General features: G+C 37.9%; 1 long non-coding RNA gene across 1 annotated transcript in view; it reads left to right on the top strand.

The window, feature by feature from the left end:
• Positions 1-2,526: 2,526 nt before the first annotated feature.
• LOC122234542 overlaps positions 2,527-18,440 on the top strand; it is a 28,036-nt gene continuing 12,122 nt past the window's right edge. The window contains exons 1-2 of the long non-coding RNA XR_006212312.1: positions 2,527-2,570; positions 7,503-7,746. This is a non-coding gene — a long non-coding RNA (uncharacterized LOC122234542). The remainder of the gene's footprint in view (positions 2,571-7,502; positions 7,747-18,440) is intronic.

The raw sequence follows: 18,440 nt of genomic DNA, 5'->3' as shown, positions 1-18,440 counted from the left end.
GAACTGGTCTGATCCTACAGAAGATGCCTTTACCGTCAGATATTCAAAACACAAACTTACACTCCTGCAGACTGGTCCATATTCCTAAAGCTTGTATCAGTGAACAAGCAGTTATTTAAACTTATGTCTTTGGCATTCCAAATGTCCTGCCCTCCCTTTATCCTGTACTTGAATAGTATGTCTTAATTAGCAGCAGGTGTAGCAACTTTTCCCCTATAATCACTCCTGGTCCTGAATTGGAAAATGTTTGCCAGGGAGCTCGGTTCCTCTGAGAAACATTTAAGATACTTCTATTCAAGAAATGTTCTTCTCCAAACCTTGCCTCTCAGTTTAAAAACAGATGGCCTTGGGTGCCTGGGTGGCTCAGTGGGTTAAACATCTGACTTCAGCTCAGGTCAAGCTCTCACGGTCCGTGAGTTTGAGTCCCACCTCAGGCTCTGTGCCCATAGCTCAGAGCCGGAGCCTGCTGCAGATTCTGTGTCTCCCTCTCTCTCTGCCCCTCTCCCACTTGCACTCTGTCTCTCTCTCTCTCAAAAACAAAACAAAATAAAATAATAAAAAATATATAAATAAAAACAGATGGCCTTTTGGAGTGCCTAGGTGGTTCAGTCGGTTATGCATCTGATTCTTAATTTCAGCTCCAGTCATGATCTCATGGTTTGTGAATTCAGAGCCCCGCACTGGGCTCTGTACTGACAGTGTGGAGCCTGCTTGGGATTCTCTCTCCCTTCTCTCTCTCTGCCCCTCCTCCTCTCACGTGCATACATGCACTCTCTCTCCCTCTCAAAATAAAAATAAATTAATTAAAAAAAGAGATGACCTTTTTCGAGTCTTCCAAGAATTCTTCAAAATAACAAGCTAAAGCCTCTTCCTGATGATTTGAATTCATCTTGTATTTTCAAGTACTCTTCAGTTATTTTCTGTTGGTTTGGGTTTCTACGTTCTCTTTCTAGAAAGCATGTTCCCAGCATATCTACTTATGGCTAACCGTTTTCATAAAGAGGAAGAAAAAACATGTTGAAGTTTCTGCAATGTCCCAATCATGTTTTATGAGTATCCCCTCTCTCTTTCTGAGAGAAGAATATTTGCTATATTTTCCTTGGCCTGGTCTTGTAGTAAATGCAACTGAAGAGTATGTACCGAACCCCAGTTTTGCTTTGCTACTCATACTGTCTATTTTTTCATTTGAAATCACCCAAAACAGGGCTTACATAATAGACTGGAATTACATTACTGTAGAGCTCAAAATGATCTCAAACTCATCCAGTATTACCCAGCTCTTTCTTTATATATATAGAATGAATTCTCTGAGAAGTTAACTGACTTACACAAAGTCATGTAATTTGACCCTTATTAAATATAGATTTAGCATAGGAATTCTAAGAAGTAGGAGATCTTCCAGGAATTATAGATAATAATTCTTTCCTACTTAACTGATACACTTAACAACAATCTATGAAATACTGTCTTAATTTGGATAACATAGTAGGTGTTCAATAAATATCGGATCAATGAAAGAATAAATAAATCTTGAAACTGAAATAACATGCAGAAAACAGGCAAAATCAGCTGGAAACCAGGACTGTGAGATAAGCAGCAATAAAAGAAAAAGGAAGAAAGTACAGGTTTTTGTTTTTTTTTAAGAGTGCTCAAACTGTACAATTTGCAGTCCGGCATTAAGTGATATCACGAACATAGCTATGGCCACATTCATGGTATATATTTTAGGCAAATGGTAACATCTGAGTGCTACAACGAAATCTTCAAACTTCTTCATCCCAAAGTTACTGAGTCCAAGTATCTAAAAAGCCACTTAAATTTTTTTTAACATTTATTCATTTTTGAGAGACGGAGAGAGACAGCGCATGAGTGGGGGAGGGGCAGAGAGCGAGGGAGACAAAGAACCAGGAGCAGGCTCCAGGGTCCGAGCTGTCAGCACAGAGCCCGATGCGGGGTGTGAACTCACCAATGGTGAGATCATGACCTGAGCTGAAGTACAAGGCTTAACCCACTGAGCCACCCAAGCACCCCATAAAAAGCCCATATTAATATTTTGCCCACTTCGTGCCCTCCCTCATTCACTGCATTAAACACTTTGCTGCCAGACATTATGCTAAATCCTAGAGACCGAACAATATATGAATTAGATACAATTCGGACCCTTTTGGAGTTTACACCACGGCAGCACCTACAGGTTTTGAACATTATTTCCTCAATCAAGTATTTACTGAAAGTATGAGTAACGCCGAGACAGAAAGTTCAGAAAGAAAAGTGCTCCGAGAGTATTAACAGGGAAACAGACCCAGTGGTAGTGTCGGAGACCGGTTCCTTGAAGAAGCGTTAGGAAAGGATTGAAGAGGGATGGGCCAAGGTAGAGGGAGAACAGCAGTTTCGCTTTCTTTCCGAGTTTCGGTTCCTCCCCGCCCACTGCACTCCTGAAGCAGAGGATCCGCCTGACGAATCAGCAGAAGGTCAACAGCAGCCTGACCCTACGTCAGGCGTGCTCACGTCGTTCACCGCGCTTCTCATCACGTAGGCATTTTACCGTCTCACATTATCGGGGAAGGAGGGTGAGTACAGGACAGTAAGGTATTTTGCAAGTATGCTCTTGTGAGGCCACCTTCACATAACTTTTACTACAGTATGTTGTTATATAACTCTTCTGTGTTATTATTGCTATTAATCTCTACGGTGCCTAATTTACAAATTAAACTTTATTATAGGTGTGTATATATATTCCAAGGTTCCCAGTGGATGCTTGAAATCACAGTATATATATATATATACATATATATATATATATATGTATATATATATATGGATTTCACAGCAAATATATATATATATCACAGCATATATATATATATCACAGCATATATATACTATGAATATATATATGCCATGATATTGATATGTTTATAAAATATATAAAATGTGTATATATGCTGTGATAATATATATGAAATATCATATATATAAAATACATATAAATATATTTTATATAAAAAAATATATATATATGCTATGATTTCAAGCTTCTGCTGGGAGCCTTGGAACGTATCTCCCATGGATAAGGGGGGACTGCTGTACAGTATTAAGATTCTTTGTGGAGACAGAACAGAGCAAGTTCAAGAACTGAGAAAGGCCAAAGAAGGCTGGCATGCAACAAGCCAAGACAAGTGAGAGTACCGTGAGATCAGGATTTGTATGAAGCAAATTGCTGCTCATCTACAGTGGGTTCCTGTTATATGTAGTTAGAATAACTTCACTTGATCAATGTTAGACTGCCCTTCTGTGGTTCATAGGAGACCACCTATCATCGTTATTAGAAAACTGACTTCCTACATATTTGAATGTAACAGCCTCACAATTCTCAGTCTTGATCTTTCATTACGTTTTGCTGAATTATGTTTCCCCACTTGCACCCCAAACATGGCAATCTCAAATAGGGTAATAATTCATTGATTGAAGAGATTGTATTAGTATAAGCAGAAGATAATTATTAGTTACTATCATAGTTATGATATCTTTGATTCCTAGAACTTTGGTGCTAAATCAGTTTTCCATTGCATCCCATAAATTTGTAGAGGATAGAAGTCTTGGCTCAAGGGCTCAAAACTTGAAGACCAACTTAAAAAAAAACAGTTTTGGGGCGCCTGGGTGGCGCAGTCGGTTAAGCGTCCGACTTCAGCCAGGTCACGATCTCGCGGTCCCTGAGTTCGAGCCCCGCGTCGGGCTCTGGGCTGATGGCTCGGAGCCTGGAGCCTGTTTCCGATTCTGTGTCTCCCTCTCTCTCTGCCCCTCCCCCGTTCATGCTCTGTCTCTCTCTGTCCCAAAAATAAATAAAAAACGTTGAAAAAAAAAATTAAAAAAAAAAACAAAAAAAACCCCAGTTTTCCTTAATCAGTCTCAAAGTGAGTGTTCTCTTGAACTAATAATACTTTGTAATCAATCAGATAGCTATTACATGACATTTTGACTTCCTACTAGTCCAATTATTATCAATTCTGGAAACTGAATTCAGTGTTTTTTCTTGAATGTTTAAGAGATATAAATAACTCATATTCAATACATTCTGTGAAATCCATAGAAACTTCTCACACTGAATGCCTTGCTATATGGACAGGGATGTGATTGGTTTGTTTCATACTTTGCATATATATACTGAATTTAAGTATAAACATACACATTTAAAATTTTTCTATTTAATCATCATTTATTTTCCTGAGTTTTAAGAAAAATGGTCTTTAGTAATTTTATTCTTATTTGAATTTGTGTTCATAATGTATTTAGAAATTTAAGTCCACTAAGATTTCTTTTCCCTAATTAAAGTATTTTGACCTTGATACAATTTGAAAGTTTACCTTAGACAGAATTTGGAAGTTTACAGGAACAGTGCCTCTGACAGAGAGACAGAACATTTGAAATATCTAGAAGAATGTGTGATTTCAAAGTTTATAAAAATGATATAATCATATTTTTCTTCTGTCTTCTTCCTCCACTAATGACTTTTATTTCTGAATATCTTATTGTTCTAATTCTGTTTACCAATTAAGTGGCCTCTAATTACCAGTGCTTCCAAGATGACCTAAGTGCAGTGACCTAAGTCATGAAGCATTTTGGCAATGGGAAGTTATGTTGGGATGTGCTTTATTCATTCTAAAAACACATCCATGTTTTTGTTTAAAAACAAGTTTTAAACATATAGACATATTTAAAGTCTCCCTACAGCTTGTTTCTATCACATTGACATTTCAAGTTTAAAGTCTAAACATTTTAAGAACAGTTTGTAAAGATGAATATGTTCTTTTGTGAATTAGTGTGAGGACAGGAGGGACAGACAGCATGAATCACATTTGAGTCCTGAAAGTCATGAGGGTCATGTTTTCTTTTATTTTGGAAATACGCTTTTGTACCAGATAGTTAGGTTAATGTGGACAGAGTTTTTAGTTCTATTAAGTTTTAATCTTGCCTTCCCTGCTCCTGGAATGAAGACTTTATTTTTTATTTGTTTGTTTGTTTTTTGTATCTCTACATTTGATTAGCTTCAGTGACTTGGTGTTAGGGCAGCCTTCTATCCTGATTTACTCTGATTTGAATTCCAAATTGATTGAACAAACCCCACATTAATAGGTTGGCATTATTCTATGGACATAATACAGTGATTGTTGGAGAAGTGTGGCTTCAAAGTCCACCCAGGGTGTCAGATAGTAAATGGGCCTTTTGTTGGCTTTGGGGGTTGGATTATTTTTCTTTGTCTTGCTGATTTTGAGATTGTTGGACAGAAATGTAACTTTTTCTTTTCTTCATTTTGGCAAGAGATTAAAAAATCTCAATAATGTTTCTTTAAAAGGCTTCTCTGACTTCCATACAACTTTGTCTCCGAATTAACTTTTATCTCCTGAAAATGTTGGGGCTGGGGATAAGCCAGGCATTTACATGACATTTACAACAATTAGAAAGTTCACTGGTTGGGACTGATCTTTGGTCACTGAGTTTAAAAAGACTGGATGCTGTAATGCCAACTGATTGTATGATTGTTTAAGCCTCACTCATAAAGGATTGTGGCTGAAGAGTCTTTGTCTCGGGCAGGCCTGTGAGACCCAGCTGCATCTGTCTCTGGAATGAATGCCTTTGTGTAAATGGTCAGCCCTGCTCTGATATTTGATCAGCCCCTATTTGTATCTCAACCTATTTCTACATCAGCAAAGTGTGCATATAATGCTGGTCTTTGTAATCTGGTTGAGAATATGCTTGGGTGATCAGAGGTTCCCCCTATACTGTCACCTTTAGATGATTACGTCTAGTGGAAAGAAGTGTTATGTGAATAATTATAAGTGTTAAGTGAATGACTGATCCATACCAAGCGAGTGAGGACTGGGACTTTGTTTCCAAGTCTGCAATTCCCTGTAACCAAGGTGAGGTATCTGACTTGGCTGTTTTGATTGATCACATTAACTAGAAAGTTTAGAAGATTTTCATTTCCTACAGACCCAAGGACTATGTCATCAGGCTTTGGCCATTGAAAAAGGAGAAGAAATATTTTTTATTGTTAGAGCCTTTTGAAAAGTAAAGAAATTCATAGAAAGCCAGCTATACCCACACCCATCCACCTCCCCACCCCCTACTGCTGTATACAGTAATATGGGAGTAAAAAGTCAAGCTGGTAATACTATTTCCTGATTTCGCATTGGGAAATTCACTCAGACCTCCAAAGTCTTTCTGTTTTAAATCATAACCTCATAAAGTCACAATCAATCCTTACATCATAAAAAACTAGGAGAAATGTTTCCAATGGAAATACAATTGGCGTTTGGGGCAAAACAGTTTTTGTTGTTCTTTCTTGTGTGTGATTCTCCCAATGTTGCAGTAAGTTGACTATGTTTTATAAAAATTAGAATATGAAAAGTAACATTCAGCCGTAAAACTATAGAGTACGTGTAGACAACTCCTGCCTTTGAAAATATTCCAAAAGGGTTTACATTTTTAAAAAGTAGTTATTTATAACTTTATACACACTTTTCTATAGAAACAATTAGGTTGCATCACCAAGATTTATTCAAAAAGTTGTAGAGTTTTTTGACTAGAAAGGTCAGAGACTCATAGAGGTGTGGCATCAAGCAAGAGTTGAATTTGACAAAGTCCAGATTCTGGTTTTTGGCCTTGAACTCTTTCAATATTACCCAGGACAATGTGACTGGGTTGAGAAGCTTGCTGGCTCAGATATGACAAGAATATCAACTAATTTGCATATTGGGGGCCATAGAAGCATATTCTCAAACCCTCTATGGTATTATGTCCTAAGATCAAAGATCCTGAGGATTTGCATTAGTAACCGTAGTGAAAGAAAATGACAGGTCCTGAAGCCCAGCTCTTCTAGTCCATGAAGATATCTGGGCAAATGTCCTTTCATAACTGAAATGCCCATGTCCCTCAGATTCTGATTCTCTATCCTTAGGACAGTGGTAGATAAGCTGCAAGAATTTACTTCTATATACCTCTGTGTTAACTTCACAGATTAAATTGAATGCTGTTTCTAGCCAAGTTCACTGTTCCCACACGTCTAGGAAATGATCTATTGCTTCCTATTTGGGGTTGACATTAATTTTACTTCAGAGGGAAATAGTCTTCCTCACATCTCAGAGTTCTTCCTGATGACTCATGAAGAAATGAGTCATCTCATATACTGCAGATACTCATATAGATAAAATAGCATTAATGACAGCAAATATTTATAGAGCATTTACTATATGCCAGAAATGGAAATAAGCATAAAAAGTTAGAAAATAGGTCTTTGTTAATACACATTTAAAGAACTATTGAAATACCTCAGTGAACTAAGAATTATGTAATAAATTTAAATAGGTTGCTATAATATTTTTCATGAGTTTATCATCTTATATTGTTCTAAGTAGGAAAAACATTGTACTCCTGTAAACACTTAGTCATAGTTGTGTCTCACCCTTATTTTTCTTCCACTGAATCATTCTTTCCTCCATTAGGCATCAGGCAAGCAGTCTCCAAGCATGAAACATCATTCACCTCATTTCAGACAGACCCTGTGACAAATTACAGCCTCCTCAGACATTAAAAATACATTGATCAAAAGAAGTTGTAAGACATGGAAGAAAAATTAATCCATACCTCTCTTAGAAAGAAAAGAAGGAACCACTTTGCTGAATGACCTTTGAGCTGAACAGACCATCAAGTTTTAAAAGTACCTGCCAGTTTCACATCCCTTCTGAGGTAAGTGTACTAAAGAACATATTCTAGACTTCCCATCCACATTTATTCTTTATTGTGAAACAGCCGCGAATGGTGTGGATTGCTTCTGCCAGCTCCAAAGGGAGGCTCGTTGATTCTTACCCCATCTTTCTCTCCAGAATAATTTGTTTGGTTACTTACTGCCTCAGCCGACCAGCTCATAGCAGTTCCCTTGCCACTCTGATATGTTCAGCAGTGAGTCTAAATTTTCCCAACCCATGTGTCCGTATTCAGTGTATTAGTATTTTGTGGCTGTTGTAGCAGATTACCATAAATTTAACGACTTATACAATATGAATTTATTCTCTTACAGTTCTGTAGGCCTGAAATCTGATATGTGTCTCACTGGGTTCATATCAAGGTGGTGGATTTTTTTGTTGTTTTCACCTGAAGAATCCCAACATATACATACTCCAAATGGTTCCTTTTGGTATATTATATCATGATTTTTGAAACGTGTAGGGAAAAAACAGTTTAGCTATCTAGCAACAAACTAACAATTGTCACAAAGGCAAACCTAAACAGTAAGGTATATCACAACAGAAGTATATTGCCAATGAATTGACCTAGCAGAAACTTTTCCAGGAAGGACATCCCAGAATTGAGTAAGGCAACCTGGGCCAAATCACATCTTCCCTTTGGGCTACATACTTGCTGGGTAATCAAATAAAAGTTAGGTCACTTGAGCTTAGATTATTCCACAAGCTTGCTGTCCATCTTACTCTTAAAAGTTTTGCTAACACCAGGACCAGAAAATTCTAGACCAATTAGGCTATTCTGTCCTATTGCAGAACAGAACATGTTTGTCATGTTATACAACCTCAGAGGTTGAAGGAGATTTTTTCCATGTATAGCATGAGGAAACCAGAAAACACCACTGAATTCAAAGGAGAAAGGAATAGACACCCAATAAAAGAAACTTACTTAGGTGTTTTCTAAGAATGGTAATTACATTTCTTTTCATGCCGCCATTTTACATCAATCCAATTTAATTAAAGCAATCAAATAAGTTAAGTATGTAGATATATGAAGAACATAATGCCATAGACTGAGCCACATTAGTATACTTCCTTCTGATATTTCCAGTGACTAAGGAACTAGATTTTGTTATAATTTGCAAAGTGGGTGCCATAAAATAGGTCATCGTTGTTTGGAAAAAGAAAAATAAAGAATTATACTTTCAAGCTAAGTTCTTTCTCCCTTTGTTTTATTTTCCCTAAGGAAAAACTTTTAAACTGTAAAAAGTGATAATTAACAAGGCAGTGTAAGGAAATAATGAGAGGAAAACATTACTTAGGAGTAAAAGGGATTATTATTAACATCAGAGATTACTGGCTTTCAACTGGTTTTAATCACACTTGAGAATAGAACTGTAATCATATATTGAAAAGAGCAGAAGTACAGGTATTTTTAAATCTTCAATAATAAAAGTATATAATTACCTCCAATATATTTCAGAAAACCTATGTAAAATATTGCAAAACAAAACAAAACAACCCTCGTTAATTTCTGCAGTTTTTGTTTCCCCATAAAAATTGTTTCTTTATCTAATAAGATCCCTCCCAATGATTTTGTGTGGACCATGATTTTAAGCTTAATTTTAAACTATTTTTGCTACTTATAGTATAGTACAATATTGTTTTTTTCTCTCCAAACTAACTGAGGAGGATTTAAAAACAGTTATCCACAATTCTACAGGCAGGATTCCTATCATATAATTCAAACAACATTTTCAAATATTGAGGTCACATAATGCTTATACATGAAACTGGGTGTTAACACTTAGTATTTTAAAATTCATGTTTTTGAACATGGCAGAAAAGTAGGGGGACCCTTTGTTCCCTTGTCCCTCAAACACATTGAGGCCAGAAGACTTGGAATTCCAGGAATCTGGACTACAGAGTGACAGAAACATCTCCAGGGGCCCACGGGGACAACTTGGAGGGCCATAGGTGTGTAATCGCAAACTGGGAGAGATAAAACAGGCAGTGTAGGCACAGAGGGGAAGGATCCCCTTCTGTGGAGAGAGAAAAGGAAGAGAAAGAGAGGCTGTGGAAGTGTAGGATTGTATTTGGACAAGAGAAAAACCATGAACTAGGGAACGGAAAAAGCAGAGAAAGAACCAATTTCTAACTTGATCCAGGGTTGCAGGGCTTTCTCTGGACTGGGCCTGCCATCCTGTATGCCACCTGGGGAGGAGGGGGAGCCAGCCCCGGGGTCCTGAATAAGCTCAGAGGCCCAGTTGGAGAGAGCAGTCTTCTCCCTTGAGTGCTGTGGGAAGAAGGCATATAGCTGCTCTGAGGACAAAAGACCCTACAGGTGCCCCCCAGCCAGAGGCCCTTTGTCAGTGGGCTGGGTGGAATGGCACTACCCTGGAACTGGGGCACAGGGAGTGGGGTCCTTTAAGACATCAGGGTTTGAATCACAGCTGAGTGCCTGGGAGGCATGGGAGACTGTGGAGTGAGACAAACCAGAGCGCTCATGCCCCTGAGGCACTGTGAGGACAGCCTGAACAGAGTGATTTGGGTCACCCAGTCCAGGGAGGAGAGACTGGGGTGTCGCCATATTTCTCCCCATCACCAACAAGGTGGGGCTTCAGGGAACAGAAAAGGGGCCCACAGTGGAGGCAGGACCCACCCACACCAAACCATGCCCCTCCGTGCCTGGTAACTGTGTATCTACCAGAAGAAGATTGACACTGACCAAACCAGATGGCCCCTCCTCCAGACCAGCACAGCCACCAGTTCCAAGGCACCATCTGATATGAGTCCAGTGGTTTTGCATTATCTGATTTGATTCTTGTTCAATTCTTATATATATATATATATTTTTTTTCTTATTATTATTCTTTTTCCTTTTCTTCCTCCTATTTCTTACCTTCTCTAGCCTGGTTGTTGGTTTGTTTAAGCAGACGTTTTTAATCCCCTTCTGTATCCTTCTTTATTTTCCTCTCTCTCTCTCTCTGGATTAAACTGTATAGTTTCTCTGATTTTCTGCCTGGTAAAATTTTTTTTCTTCTTTTCTTTTTCCTTGCCCCTGTCATTTCTCTCTTTGTAGGAGATAAGGCTTCTTCCACCACCACCCTCTTTATTTAAAATTTTTTCTGGGGTTACTTCAACAAATAAATCAAAGCACACCTGGTAGAAGGTCCAAACCACCACTATGAGTAGGGCGATAAAGGAACCAGAGTCACAATGACAGGGAGCATGCAACACACTCCAAAAACATCTTCTGAAGGGCCAGGCCCTGGACAGTGTATGACCCCTTTTTAATATAGTAGTACTTGCAGGTGTGGGACACGTAACAAGCTATTAAAACACATAAAAGAAAACTAGACAAAATGATGAAATGGAAGAATTCTCCTCAAGAGAAATTCCAGAAAGAAATGACAGCTAGAGAATTGCTCAAAACAGATATAAACAATATATCTGATCAAGAATTTAGAATTATAGTCATAAGATTAATAGCTGGGCTTGAAAAAAGCATAGAAGACAGCAGAGAATCTATTGTTGCAGAGATCAAGGAACTAAGAAATAGTCATGACAAATTAAGAAATGCTATGGGGTGTCTGGGTGGCTCAGTCAATTGTGTCTGACTTTGGCTCAGGTCATGATCTCGCAGTCTATAAGTTTGAACCCTGTGTCAGGCTCTGTGCTGATAGCTCAGAGCCTGAAGCTTGCTTCAGATTCTGTGTCTCCCTCTGTCTCTGCCCCTTCCTGCTCAGGCCTCTCTCTCTCTATCTCTCAAAAGTAAATAAACATTAAAATGTTTTTTTTAAATTAAAAAAAAGAAATGCTGTAAATAAGGTGCAAAATAAATCAGATGCAGTGACAGCATAGACGGAGGAAGCAGAGGGGAGAATAAGTGAAATAGAAGATAAAATTATGGAAAATGATGAAGCTGAGAAAAAGATAAGAAAATATAGACCACGAGGGGAGAATTAGAGAACTAAGTGATTCAATGAAATGTAATAATATCCATATCATAGGAGTTCCAGAAGAAGAAGAGAGAGAGAGAAAGGGGCAGAAGGTTTACTTGAACAAATTACAGCTGAGAATTTCCCTAATCTAGGGAGGGAAGCAGACATCCTAATCCAGAAGGCACAGACAACTCCCTTCAGTTTCAACAGGAATAGGTCTTCTCCACAGCATATCATAGTAAAACTGGAAAAATACAAAAATAGAGGTTTCTGGAAGCAGCCAGGGACAAATGGGCCTTAACTTACAAGGGTAGACACATAAGGGTAGTAGCAGATCTGTCCACTGAATGTTGGCAGGCCAGAAGGGAGTGGCAGGAAATATTCAATGTGCTGAATAGGAAAAATATGCAGCCAAGAATCCTTTATCCAGCAAGGCTGTCATTCAGAATTAGCGGGAGAGATAAAGCCTTTCCCAGACAAACAAAAACTGAAGGAATTAATGACCACTAAACCAGCCCTGCAAGAGATCCTAAGGGGGACTCTGTGAGTGAAATGCTACAAAGACTACAAAGGACCAGAAACATCACCACAAGCATGAAACCTACAGATAACACAATGACACTAAATCCATCTTTCAATAATAACTCTGAATGTCAATAGACTAAATGCCCCAATCAAAAGACATAGGGTATCAGAATGGTTAAAAAAAACAAAAACAAAAAACAAAACAAAACAAAAAACACACTAAGATCCATCTATATGCTGTCTTCAAGAGAACTGAGGACATCTTCAGATTGAAAGTGAGGGATAGAGAACCATCTATCATGTTCCTAGAAGTCGAAAGAAAGCTGGAGTAGCCATACTTCTATCAGACAAACTAGATTCTAAACTAAAGGTTGTAACAAGAGATGAAGAAGGGCATTATATCATAATTATGGGCTTTAGCCATCAAGAAGAGCTAACAATTTTAAATATTTATGCCCTAACTTGATAGCACCCAAATATATAAATCAATTAATCACAAACATAAGCAATCTTATTGATAAGAATATGGTAATTACAGGGGACTTGTTAATAATCCACTTACAACAATGGACAGATCATCCAAATAGAAAATCAATGAAGAAACAATGGCTTTGAATGTTACACTGGACCAGATGGACTTGACAGATATATTAAGAACTTTTCATCCAAAAGCAGCAGAATACACATTCTTCTTGAGTGCAAATGGAACATTCTCCAAGATAGATCACATAGTGGATCACAAAACAGCCCTTAATAAATATAAAAGAATTGAGATCATACCATGTGTGTTTTCTGATCACAATGCTATAAAACGTGAAATCAACCATAAGAAAAAATTTGGAAAGCCTCCAAATGCATGGAGGTTAAATAACATCTTACTAAAGAATGAATGGGTCAACCAGGAAATTAAAGAAGAAATTTAAAAAATATATGGAAGCAAATGAAAATTAACACAGCAGTCCAAACCCTTTGGGATGCAGCAAAGGCAGTCCTCAGAGGAAAATACATTGCAATCCAGGCCTATCTCAAAAAACAAGAAAAATCCCAAATACAAAACCTAACCACACACTTAAAGGAACTAGAAGTAGAACAGCAAAGAAACCCCACAGTCATCAGAAGAAGATAAATGATAAAAATTAGAGCAAAAATAAACAATATAGAATTCAAAAAAGCCGTAGAACAGATCAGTGAATCTAACAGCTGATTTTTTGAATGAGTAAACAAACTTGATAGACCCCTAGCTAGGCTTCTTAAAAAGAAAAGAGAGAGAACTCAAATAGATAAAATCATGAATGAAAGAGGAGAGATCACAACCAACACCACAGAAATACAAACAATTATTAGAGAATACTATGAAAAATTATATGCCAATAAACTGGACAACCTGGAAGAAATGGACAAATTCCTAGACACCCAGACACTACCAAAACTCAAATGGGAAGAAATAGAAAATTTGAACAGACCCTTAACCACAAAGAAATTGAATCAGTTATCAAAAATCTCCCAACATATGAGAGTCCTGGGCCAGATGGCTTCCCAGGGGAACTCTACCAGACATTTAAAGCAGAGTTAATACCTATTCTTCTCAAGCTGTTCCAAAAAATAGAAGTGGAAGGAAAGCTTCTGGACTCGTTCAGTGAAGCCAGCATTACCTTGATTCCCAAACCAGACAGAGACCCTACTAAAAAGGAGAATTATAGGCCAATATTCCTCATGAACAGGAATGCAAAAATTCTCAACAAGATACTAGCAAATCAAATTCAACAGTGTATTAAAAGGATTATTCACCATGATCAAGTGGGATTCATTCCCAGGATGCAGGGCTGGTTCCATATTCGCAAATCAGTCAATGTGATACATCACGTTAATAGAAGAATGGATAAGAACCATATGTCCTGTCAATAGATGCAGAAAAAGCGTTTGACAAAATACAGCATCCTTTCTTGATAAAAACCCTCAAGAAAGTTGGGATAGAAGAAACATTACTTTGACATCATAAAAGCCATATGAAAAGCCTGCAGCTAATATCATCTTCAATGGGGAAAAACTGAGAGCTTTCCCCCTGAGATCAGGAACATGACAGGGATGTCCACTCTCACTACTGTTGTTTAACATAGTGTTGGAAGTCCTAGCCTCAGCAGACAACAAAATGATACAAAAGGCATCCAAATTGGCAAAGAAGAAGTTAAACTTCCACTTTTCACAGATGATATGATACTCTACATGGGAAACCCACAAGACCACCAAAAAGCTGCTAGAACTGATACATGAATTCAGCAAAGTCACAGGATACAAGATCAATGTACAGAAATTGGTTGCATTTCTATACAACAATAATGAAGCAACAGAATGAGAAATCCAGAAATTGATCCTGTTTACAATTGTACCAAGAACCATGAGATACCCAGGAACAATTGCACTGGCATTCTTCTCAGAGCTAGAACAAACAGTCTTAAAATTTGTTTGGAACCACAAAACACCCTGAATAGCCAAAGTAATGTTGAAAAAGTAAACCAAAGCGGGAGGCATCACAAGCCCAGACTTTAGCCTCTACTACAAAGCTGTAATCATCAAGACAGTATGGTATTGACACAAACATAGATATGTAAACTGATGGAATAGAATAGAGAATCCAGAAATGGGTTGGCCAACTAATCTTTGACAAAGTAGGAGAGTATCCAATGGAAAAAAGACAGTCTCTTTAGCAAATGGTGCTGGGAGAACTGGACAGCAACATGCAGAAGAATGAAACTGAACCACTTTCTTATACCATACACAAAAATAAAAGGGTTGAAAGACATAAATGTGGGACAGGAAACTATCAAAAATCCTAGAGGAGAAAACAGGCAGTAACCTCTTTGACCTCAGCTGCAGCAACTTACTAGACATGTCTCTGAGGGCAAGGGAAACAAAAGCAAAAATGAACTATTGGGATCTTATCAAGATAAAAATCTTCTGTACAGCAAAGGAAACAATCAACAAAACTAAAAGGCAAATGATGGAATGGGAGAAGATATTTGCAAATGACATATCAGATAAAGAAGGTTAGTATCCAAAATCTATAAAGAACTTAAACTCCACACCCAAAAAACAAATAATCCAATGAGGAAATAGACAAAAGACATGAATAGACACTTTTCCAAAGAAGACATCTAGATGGCCAATAGACACATGAAAAGATGTTCAGCATCACTCATCATCAGGGAAATACAAATCAAAACCACAATGAGATACCACCTCATACCTGTCAGAATGGCTAAAATGAACAGGTCAGGAAACAACAGATTTTGGAGAGGATACAGAGAAAAAGGAACCCTCTCGCACTGTTGGTGGGAATGCAAACTGGTGCAGCTGCTCTGGAAAACTGTGAAGGTTCCTTAAACAATTAAAAGTAGAATAACCCTATGACTCAGCACTAGCACTACTAGGAATTTATCCAAAGGATACAGGAGTGCTGATTATAGGGGGCACATGTACCCCAATGTTTGTAGCAGCACTATCAACAATAGCCAAGTTATGGAAAAAGCCCAAATGCCCATCAAATGATGACTGGGTAAGGAAGATGTGACTTATATATACAATGGAATACTACTTGACAATGAGAAAGAATGAAATATTGCCACTTGGAACAATGTGGATGGGACTGGAATGGATTATGCTAAGTGAAAAGTCAGTCAGAGAAAGACAGAAATCATATGTTTTCACTCATATGTGGAATTTGAGAAACTTAACAGAAGAGCATGGGGGAATGGAAGTTTCAAACAGAGAGGGAGGCAAACCATAAGAGACTCTTAAATACAGAGAACAAACTAAGGGTTGAGGGGGGGTGTGAGGGAGAGGGGGAAATGGGCATTGAGGAGGGCATTTGTTGGGATGAACACTGGGTGTTGTATGTAAGCGATGGATTGTGGGAATCTACTCCCTAACCCAAGAGTACATTGTATACACTGTGTGTTAGCTAACTTGACAATAAATTATATTTAAATAAAATACAATAAAATAAAATTCATGTTTTTCCCTCTTAGAAATAAGTTAAAGATATGATGGCTTAAAAATGAATATTATGAAAATAATTATTGCAAAGGTAAACAGTTAAGCCTTAAATCTGCTGTCTGGAAAGGTACAATTTTTATATTCTCTTAGAAGAATATGTGTGCTTTTAATTACATGTTTGAGAAAATAAACCCATTTAAATCCCATTTGTCAGTTAAATTTGTCCCATGGGTGGTCTGTTTGTCATCCCTGTTCCAAAGGTCATCAGCCCATAACCTCACTGCCAGTAAAGAAGTTCACTTTAATCACAGTTGTACATTCCACGGGTTGCAGCAATTTCTACATTATTTTCCCACTCATGCTGCCATTCATTGCTGTCCATTTTAGCATGAATTTAATTATAGAGGGAGGTGTGAGGGAGAAGGTGGAATTGGGAGGGTTTTTCTCAGGGAATGACTCACACTGCCATATCGATTCCTTAGACCTTAGACTATCTATCAAGGTAAACTATCTTCAGAAATGCAGGCTGAACAGGGTTCTTGGAAGGAGGAGGAAAACGGAATTGTCTCCCCACCCCCCACATCTCCTCAAATGCTTATTCTACAAAATATTCGGCAAGAGACACATTGTAAAATCCAGGGTTTTCTTTTGTGACACTTGCTTCCTTCCTTTTTTGTTGTGCTTCTCAAGGTAAAGCTGTTCACGGGGAACTTCTGCTTTCTGAGTAAGATCTCTGCTGGGTTTCTTATTCAGTGGTTAACACCAAAGGCTCCCTTTGTACTTTGGTTAGATTTTTGCAAGCTGCAATTTTTGGCCTCTGGGCAATTTTCCTCCAGCAGCTGGGCATTCTCACATGACACAGTGATGCCTAGAAGGCTCAAAAAAAAAAAAAAAAATCCGGTGTTTTTCAGAAGAACTTTATCTTATGTTGTAATGCTCCACAACATCTACATTAGTACTAGGCACAGAATAAATGCTTCTTGATTGATTAGTAACAGGAGTGACGTTATGTAGGTCAGAAATATAGGACCATGTCACTAAGATGCTTCAAACATTTCTCAAAATATCTACCAGTAAATATCCAACATCAGTATCAGAGCACTTCAAACTTATATCATTAGTGACTGTTTTCGACTTTCTCTTAAAAATAAAATGTAATTATTACCAAAAGTGAGTGTCATTCTATTAACTACCATTATTACAAACTATAAAATCATTGTAAAATAATCTGTAAAACTAGGGTTGCCTGGGTGACTCAGTTGGGCGTCCGGCTCTTGATTTGAGCTCAGGTTATGATCTCACAGTTCTTGAGTTTGAGCTGTGCGTCAGGCTCTGCACAGACAGCACGGAGCCTGCTTGTGATTCTCTCCTTCTCTCTTTGCCCTTCGTGTGCATGTGCTCTCCCTCTCAAAATAAATAAAGAAACGTTTAAAAAATAATCTGTAAAATTAAAAATGGATACTAAAGTAACCTATTCTGGACAATGGCTGCTTAAGGTGTGAGAAGGACCTTGGGACTGTAGGATGTGGGCAAAGTTCACAAGGACACAAGAAGAGGCTCTTTGATGGGAAATTAAGCCAATGGACGTATGTTTTAAAATTCGGCCAAGAGTTTTGGTCTCAGCCTAGTTTCCAATGGATCTTGAAGGTTCAGAAAATTCATTAGTGTTCAGACTACAACTCCAGTTATTTCCAGGGCAGTCTGAGACCTGTGAAATAGGTGAGGATGAAAGAGTAATAAAATATTCAACATCCTCTAGTTTGTAGAGTATGATTGAAACTTGGAGGTGCATAGCCTCTCTCACTGAAGTCACCTCCCGTAAACTCCAGATATAAAGGAGAAGGGTGATGTGTCTTTCTGACTGTAAATGTTTTTCTTGAGTGTTTTTAACCTAATAGAGTATCTGTCTAAAAAGCATTTTGAGAAATTTGAGTAGGAGATGCATTGCAACCACAAGGCACTTGCCACATTCCAATGGGAGTCAGGTGCCTTTCATGGTTTAATTGTAATTATAAACATTACCAGCAAATCTGTCACATCTCATTATTAATTATGGATTATTCTTTGTTTCTTCAGTTCTAAAACTACTCATTAGGGATTCCTTAATTACCCTAGAGACTCAGTGACCATTTTCTGCTGTCCTGCTTCAATCTTCTCCCTATATGAACGCCCAACCCTTCACCTTGGATTTATTCAATCTTAAGATCTATCAAACGGATATTTGATCAAAATTCCCAGG

This window comes from Panthera tigris, chromosome A2, assembly GCF_018350195.1.
Source record: "Panthera tigris isolate Pti1 chromosome A2, P.tigris_Pti1_mat1.1, whole genome shotgun sequence".
Lineage (NCBI taxonomy): Eukaryota > Metazoa > Chordata > Mammalia > Carnivora > Felidae > Panthera > Panthera tigris.
This window is presented reverse-complemented; position numbering and strand designations above follow the sequence as displayed.